This window comes from Musa acuminata, chromosome BXJ1-7, assembly GCF_036884655.1.
Source record: "Musa acuminata AAA Group cultivar baxijiao chromosome BXJ1-7, Cavendish_Baxijiao_AAA, whole genome shotgun sequence".
NCBI lineage: Eukaryota > Viridiplantae > Streptophyta > Magnoliopsida > Zingiberales > Musaceae > Musa > Musa acuminata.
Genome location: NC_088333.1, coordinates 9792360 through 9800634, shown reverse-complemented (window position 1 = coordinate 9800634; position 8275 = coordinate 9792360). Strand labels below are relative to the sequence as shown.

Below are 8275 nucleotides of genomic sequence, written 5' to 3'. Positions count from 1 at the left end.
CCTTTATAATTTCATTTTTTATTCTCTCATTTTATCATGGTATTAGAGCTGCTTGCCTAGAGCAAGCTCTCTTCTCGCTGCTGCTGCTGACTCATTACTGTTGCTTCTCCACCTCCGGCGGTAAAAGAAAAGGCTATCTACCACTGTTTTTCCATTGTCAGGCCGTTGGTGCGACAAATCTTTCCTCCTCGACGGCGGCAACTATCTTCTCCACTACCACTCTGTGCTAACGTCTGTTCCCTTCCGCTGTGGCGTCTCTAGTGTTATGCTTACCAACACTACCCCACCTCTCTTCCTCGTTGTATGTCAGCGCCTCCTCTCCTCACCAGTGAAGAACTCTTTGTCAACAGATCTCGATTGAGATATATTGTTGCTTCTCTTCCTCTGGCGGTTGCGATTCTCTATTCGAAGGCCGCTCTCTACTGCCCAAATTCCCAACTGCAGAACTACTGCATAGAGATCTACAACTTTACATAATTCACAGGTCTTCTTGTTCAACGAAGACCTCATTTGCCAACAACCAACCTCATGTGACACTGATCTGCAATAACACATCTTCCTCTTTGATCATTGTCATCGCTTCGCTATACATTTGTAGTTGCTCCCACATTTTGGTACATATCTTCCATATGTCCTCATCATATACCTCTGATACTCCAATTACTGTTCCTGTAGGGAACCATAATACTTTCCCACATACCGGCCTTATCTCCATAAATGCAGCACCCCTTATCCCCTTCAAATTATCCAACGGTGGTAACTACGCATCTTGGCGTGCTCAATTCTCTAATCTACTATTTGGCTATGATCTTTTAGGCTATGTCGATGGCTCTCTTCGTTGTCCACCAGCGATGCTCAACATCCCAAGCGCATCCAGTCCAGTACCAAATCTGGATCACAAACTATGATTACGTCAGGATCATCTCATCCTTCAAGCAATTCAAGCATCGGTCGCTGGTTCTCTCGCCCAACTCATTTCTTCATGTGACACTGCTGCTGAAGCTTGGTGCAAGTTGCAAACCACCTTGACCAATCGTTCGTGCACTCGCATGATTAGTCTCATATCCAGTCTCATGAAGATAAAACAAGAGGAAAGTACTGTTGCTGATTATCTACATAAGATTATCATCGATAACTTGGCCTTGATAGGTCATTCCCCCAATGATGAAGAAGTTACTGTCCATATCCTCAACGACTTAGGAGATGAGTACAAGGAATTAGCAACAACAATATAGGCACGTGATTCACTAGTATCATTCGAAGAATTCTACGACAAGCTGATTGACTTTGAGAAATATCTAAAGCGTGAGGATAAATTGCCAAGATCATCCATCACTGCTCAAGTGAATAAAAAATCTACGATGAGGGGCAATCCGTATAACAAGACTATCAACAAAGGTTTGACCAGGATGCCTTCAAACCCTATGAGCTCCAAACAAACCAGCCCTCATCCTTATTATCAACATTCCAATCACAACAACCAAGGTGGCTACTTTAATCATCAACAGTCCTGGCGCCCTCAACACATAAACCAACAAAGAGTTGTTTGCCAATTATGTGATAAAGTCGGTCACTCTGCAAAGGTCCGTCGATCTCAACCCAGATTTCCTGCTCAATCACATTAGCCACAAGCAAATCTCACAGCTACTCCAAACACTAGTGATCATAATTGGATCGTGGACTCTGGCGCATCTCACCACATCACCTCTGATCTCCAGAACTTGTCCATCCACAACAACTATAGTGGAAATGAGAATATCATCATCGGTGACGGTAAAGGAATTCCTATTACTCATATTGGTTCCACACTGCTTAATTCACCTACCATAACTTTTACACTCGATGATGTTTAATGTGCACCTCACATTAAACAAAATCTCATTTCCGTTTCTAAATTTTGTAAACAAAATAACACCTCCATTAAATTATTTCCTAACTCTTTTCTTGTCAAGGATTTGAGTACGGGGGCATCCTTGGTCCAAGGTCGGAGTAAGGACAATGTCTATGAATGATCGTCAGTTCCACAAATAAACCAGCCCATTGCTTACTCCTCAGTTGCAACTCCAATTGATGTATGGCATCGTCGTCTAGATCATCCCTCTCTCTCTATCTAAAATAAATTATTTTCTTGTTATTCTCTTCCTACTCTTACAAATAATAGCATTATTACTTCTTGTGATGCTTGTCTCAATAATAAAAGTCATAGACTCCCTTTTCGCACTTCCTCCGTATCATGTTCTACACCATTTGAAAAATTATTCTTCAAATCCTCAAATCTTCAAAAACTCAAATTATTTGATTGTTTATGTTATCCATGGCTACATCCCTATGCCCCACACAAGATAGCATCACGATCTAAACCTTGCATCTTCATAGGATATTCTCTTGAATATAATGTCTTTCAGTGCTACGAACCAAAAACTCAAAAAGTTTTTATTTCACATCATGTTGTTTTTGTAGAGTCTACCTTTCCATTTCAAAACAATGAGTCTTCTACCATGCAGGCCACTCCAATAAATATACATCACTGGAGTATACCATCGATCCCCTTAGATGAACCTCTTCCCACATCATCTAGTCCTTTTCTTAAAGATCCACACTCCTTTGTTCTCCCAGTTCAACAGCTTCCTACTCTCTCCTTTCCTTCTCATCTTCCTTCTTTACAAGCCTCCCCTACTACTGAAATAATATCTTCAGAATCACAACAACCTTCTTTACCTAGTACCACTGATGTATCTTAGCCTATCCCGACCCCTGTCTGCTAGTCATAGGTGCCCAGCAAGCCAATCACGTGAGTGATGGCACCTGTGACTTGATATAGAATCTTTTTGCTTATTATATTTTGGTGTATATCACTTTATAACTATTGCATATATATATATATATATATATATATATATATATATATATATATATATATATATATATATATATATATATATATATATATATATATATATATATATATATATATATATATATATATATATATATATATTGTGATGTCCTTGGATTTGTGCAATGGGAATCAGATCGTGATGAGATCACGATAATGAGATCGATTCACCTTTAAACACATATCCTAAATAATCCCGGTCATAGGTTGCTCGAGAGGGACATCGTGATAACCGGACAGACTGGTGTGCTGTATACCCGTCCATATGATGGATGCAGCTGGTCTCATAGCTACTCGTATAGGGACACTAGGGATACAGTACAGGTGCTCATTGAAGAATGAGTTCACTGATTGATCCGCTTACGGAATGCTGGATGGTTGATGATGTCTTATTGTCAGACAGCGATTCCGTAGTCCTAGTGGTGTATCTGGTCCTTAGACTTGAGACACCAAGGATGTCCTGTATGAGTGCTCCACTCTTTGATATCAGACTTATAGGTTTGGCTGTCTCATATCTAGTACAACTGGTCATTGGGAGTGGTAGTCGACCTTACGAGGGCTATTGAGTGTCGATAGAGGATCATCCATTCTCGGCGTCATGAGAGGAATATTTCATATGTTCTTGCTCAGACAAATCCCTGGCCAGGGTTATTCGGGTTGAGAGAGAAAGAGTTCTCCGAGAGAATCCGATTAGAGCGAGACTCGAGTAGAAACCGTATGGGTCTGACAACACCATGCTCGATATACGGTCTCTGGGATATTAGATGGATAAGGAACTATAGGTACATGGTAACTGAGGACAGACATGTCTAATGGATTGGATTCCCCTGTATCGTCTGGGGACTACGGCGTAGTGGCCTAGTACGTTCGTAGTCGATGAGTCGAGTGAATTATTACAAAGATAATAATTCACTGAGTTAGAAGGAGTTCTGACAGGTATGACTCACGGCCAGCTCGATATTGGGCCTAGAGGGTCACACACATATGGTAGGCATTGCGATGAGTAGAGGTTCGGATATGAGATATCCAACGGAGCCCTTGTCTTATTGGATGCAGATCCAATACCCAATAGGGGAGGACCCATTAGGGTTTGACAGGGGACCTCTATAAATAGGAGGGATTCAGAGCCTCATAGGCCAGAGAGCTTTTGCTTGCCTTTCCTATTCTCCTCTCCCTCTCCACCTTAGAGCAGGCCTGGATTTTTTAGGAGCGTCGTCGCAACCCTACTGTGTGGATCACCGCTAGAGAGGAGGACGCTTGACCTCATTCACCCTCTCCTAAGGATCTGCAAGGAAACAAGGATATACGATCTCCCTAGGTAACACAATCTACTCTATACGCAGTTTTAAGTCTCGCGAATTTTGCGTACCAATCTTCGCACGACGACGAACATCTCTTTGGGAATCGGGGATTTTGTTTTTCTTGTTCTTCCGCTGCGCATATGATGTCGCCCCCAAGATTTTCCAACACTGTCGACACCTCTCCACCACCCATACCAATAATACAACTTTCAGTTCCTAGACATCCAATGACAACATGCTCAAAAAGTGGTATCTTTAAATCATGTCAGGTTCTCGACCTGCATGCTATCACCAAATCCTCTCCCGAGACCAATGAACCCACCACAATTGCTCAAGCTCAAAAATCTCCTTACTAGCGTGAAGCCATGTGTGAAGAATATGATGCTTTTCTCAATAACTCCACATGAACTCTTGTACCTTTTCATCCTACACAAAATATCATCGGGTGTAAATAGGTCTTCCGAATTAAGCGAAACCCCGACGGGTTCGTTGCTCGATATAAAGCACGATTAGTAGCTAAAGGGTTTCATCAACAACTTAGAGTTGACTTCACATAGACTTTTTGTCCTGTAGTTAAACCCATAATAATTCGACTTATTCTAAGTTTGGGCATCTCCAGAGGCTGGTACTTACAACAATTGGACGTTAACAATGCCTTTTTACATGAGACTCTAACTAAAGATGTATTTATACAGTAACTCCTTGACTTTGTTCATCACCAGTATTTGAGACATGTCTGCAAATTACAAAAAGTCATTTATGGACTCTATCAAGCTCCAAGAGCTTGGTATACTGAACTTGGATCGTTTCTAATATCAATTGGCTTCATCAACTCCAAGTCAGATGCCTCTTTATTCCTCCTATAATAACATGGAAATATAATATATCTTCTAGTATATGTATATGATATTATTGTTACATGTAATGATCCCTTGGAGATTCAGACATTTTTAAAGCAATTGATTGATCGATTTTCCCTTAAAGATTTAGGACCCTTGAGCTACTTTTTGGGAATTAAAGCAACATTTACATCCTCAGGTCTCCTCCTCTCACAGAGAAAGTATATTCAAGACTTATTATCAAAGACAAATATGTAGGATGCGAAAGAAATTACTACTCTCTCTATTAGTGAATCACTCAAATTATGTGATGGCAGCCCTACCACGAACTCAACTCAATACCGACAAGTACTTGGCTCCTTACAATACTTGGCTCTCACCTGTCCAGATATCTCATTTGCAGTTAATAAATTATCTCAATATATGCACCATCCTTCTGCTATGCTTTGGTTTGCGATTAAACGAGTTTTGCGGTATCTTAAAGGGACCCTTAATCATGGTCTCTTTCTCCGCAAAACCACTCAACTTCATCTCCATGCCTTTGCTGATGTTGATTGGGCGGAAAACTTTGATGATAGAACCTCTACGTTAGGGTATGTCATCTTTCTTGGGTCTAATCCAATCAGTTGGAGTTCTAAGAAGCAAAAGACAATGACCCGGTCTACAACTAAAACTGAATATCGTGCTATTGCTATCGCTACTGCTGAATTCAATTGGGTCACAAATCTCCTCAAGGAACTCAAAGTCAGCTCTATCTATACTCCTACAATATATTGTGACAATGTTGAAGCTACCTACTTATGTGTCAATCCAATGTTCCACTCACGCATGAAACACATTGTCATCGACTTTCACTTCATGTGAGATCAAGTTGTCAGATATCAACTTCGTGTCTCTTATGTCCATACGGCTAATTAACTAACAGACTCACTCACGAAGCCTCGATCTTACGGGAGCATGATAACAGAGAGATTTCCTTAACTTCATATGATACCAATTGGAATGTAATTTTCTTTTTACCTTTATAATTTAATTATTTATCGTGCTGTCCGTTGTACATATCTTATCCATTTGGAGGAGTTGTCTGCTCTATTTATATTTGGTACAATAAAACTTGCAAGTTTCTATTTATCAAGAATTAAATCTCCAAGAAAAACAATCGATTGTTGTTGAACTTACCAAGTTATACCCTTCTTTTTTTTTATGCTTTTAAAACAGAAATGTTAGAGATGCTGTTGTATGTTTCATTTAGGTAAAGTAGAAGGCCAGGGGTATTCTCTTTAGCTCAGGATGTAGAGTTGGCCTATGCCTATAAGAACTTTAATATTCGTAATAGACTGATGGCCATGACCGCGATGTAAAAGTAATAAAAATGCATAGAAAATTGAAGTAGGTGAAACCATTTCGCTTCGGTCAAGTACGAGGCTCCAAAAAGTGAGATTCAACGACATATTAAGTTATTATCTCTGATGTCCTACAAAAACTCTTCTTCAAATTTGATTTCGTGAATTAGAATTTTCTCGGAGAAATTTCACCAATTAGCATAGAGAATGCTTGATGGCAGCGGTAGCTGTGATCATAAAACTAGGAAGCTATTTTCTTATAATTTCTAAGTCATGAAAACAGTTTTGTCAGGGACACGAGCAAACAGATCGCATGTTTTTCACCTTTGTCTTCTGGTCATCATGCATTCCCGTTTGACCACATGGAACAGGAAAAAAGAATTTATGGTGAAGAGATAATTTTAGCAGCAAAAAGAGCATGATACTTCCATTATCACTATAAGATTAATTTAAATAATTAAAATTAAATGTAACAAAAGATAAAGATCTAAATTAAGATAAATAAAGGAGGATAATTTTTTTTATTGAATTATGATTGATTTATTTATTATTTAAAATTTTATATTATATCTTTTGACTAATATAAATAGATGTTAATCCAAAACATTATATATTGAAAAAGTATTCTTTGCTAGTTTTATGTCTTCTCTCCTTTTTTTTTTTCTTAGAGTCTATAAAAACTCAATAAGTGTGGTATTAGAAAGTGTCTATTCTTTGCTAGTTTTCTTAGACTTTCTTAGAGTCCAAAAGTCAATATGTCTTCTCTGGTTTGAAGAAGATCAATAAGAGTAGGTTAATTAGAAAAGAAGGCAAAATCAGTAGATATAAAAGGTTTTTTTTTTAAGATAGACATTGGAGTAAGTATTTCTAAACAAGAACTCTAATTATTTCATAAGAATTATAAATTTTGATAGAAAATGATCTTATTGAGTATGATATGTAGGATCTCAATATTATTGAAGATTAAATAAATAAAAACATGTAAAATGATGTAAAAGCTATTTTCATAACAGAGCTGGAGTAGCTCAGATGGTTAGAGCGTGTGGCTGTTAACCACAAGGTCGAAGGTTCAAGCCCTTCCTCTAGCGGAAAAATCTTTAATAACTCATATTGTAACTTATCAAAAAAAATATAAATCTATATGCTATATGACATTTAACAAATGAATCCCTATTTCCCTGAATCATATCGGTATCAGCATTAATAAAGATTAAAAAAAAATATTTGGCGAGCAAATAATATAAAAACTTTAAAACTTCATAATTTTTAATATAAATTTGAAACTATGAAAGATTCTAAATCTAACTTTTTGACATTTAACAAAAAAAATCTTTAATAACTCATATTGTAACTTATCAAAAAAAATATAAATCTATATGCTATATGACATTTAACAAATGAATCCCTATTTCCCTGAATCATATCGGTATCAGCATTAATAAAGATTAAAAAAAAATATTTGGCGAGCAAATAATATAAAAACTTTAAAACTTCATAATTTTTAATATAAATTTGAAACTATGAAAGATTCTAAATCTAACTTTTTTTATTTGTGAACTAAATAAGATTTTATGGTGAAAACATATAAGATCAAATAATAGTTAAAAAAAAGTGTTATTGAGTTTATCATTGATTTTTTTCTCAAAAGTCAAACAATGAATTTATCACTATTTTTTTTTTATCAAAAATCTCTTTTATTGTGAATCAAATGAGATCTTATAGTGAAGACCTAAAAGATCAAACAATGGTATAAAAAGTTCTATAAAGTTTATCTTCAAAATTTGATATGATTTTTACTTCGAAACTAAAGATACGAGTATATTATCTATTGATAAATTAATATGTTTACTTTTAGTATATGAATAAAAATGAATACATCTTTAAATAAAACTTTAG

General features: G+C 36.9%; 1 non-coding gene across 1 annotated transcript; it reads left to right on the top strand.

The window, feature by feature from the left end:
* Positions 1 to 7393: 7393 nt before the first annotated feature.
* On the top strand, positions 7394 to 7467 carry TRNAN-GUU (transfer RNA asparagine (anticodon GUU)). Its single transcript has one exon. It is a non-coding gene; the product is annotated as a tRNA-Asn (tRNA).
* The last annotated feature ends 808 nt before the right edge of the window (positions 7468 to 8275 follow it).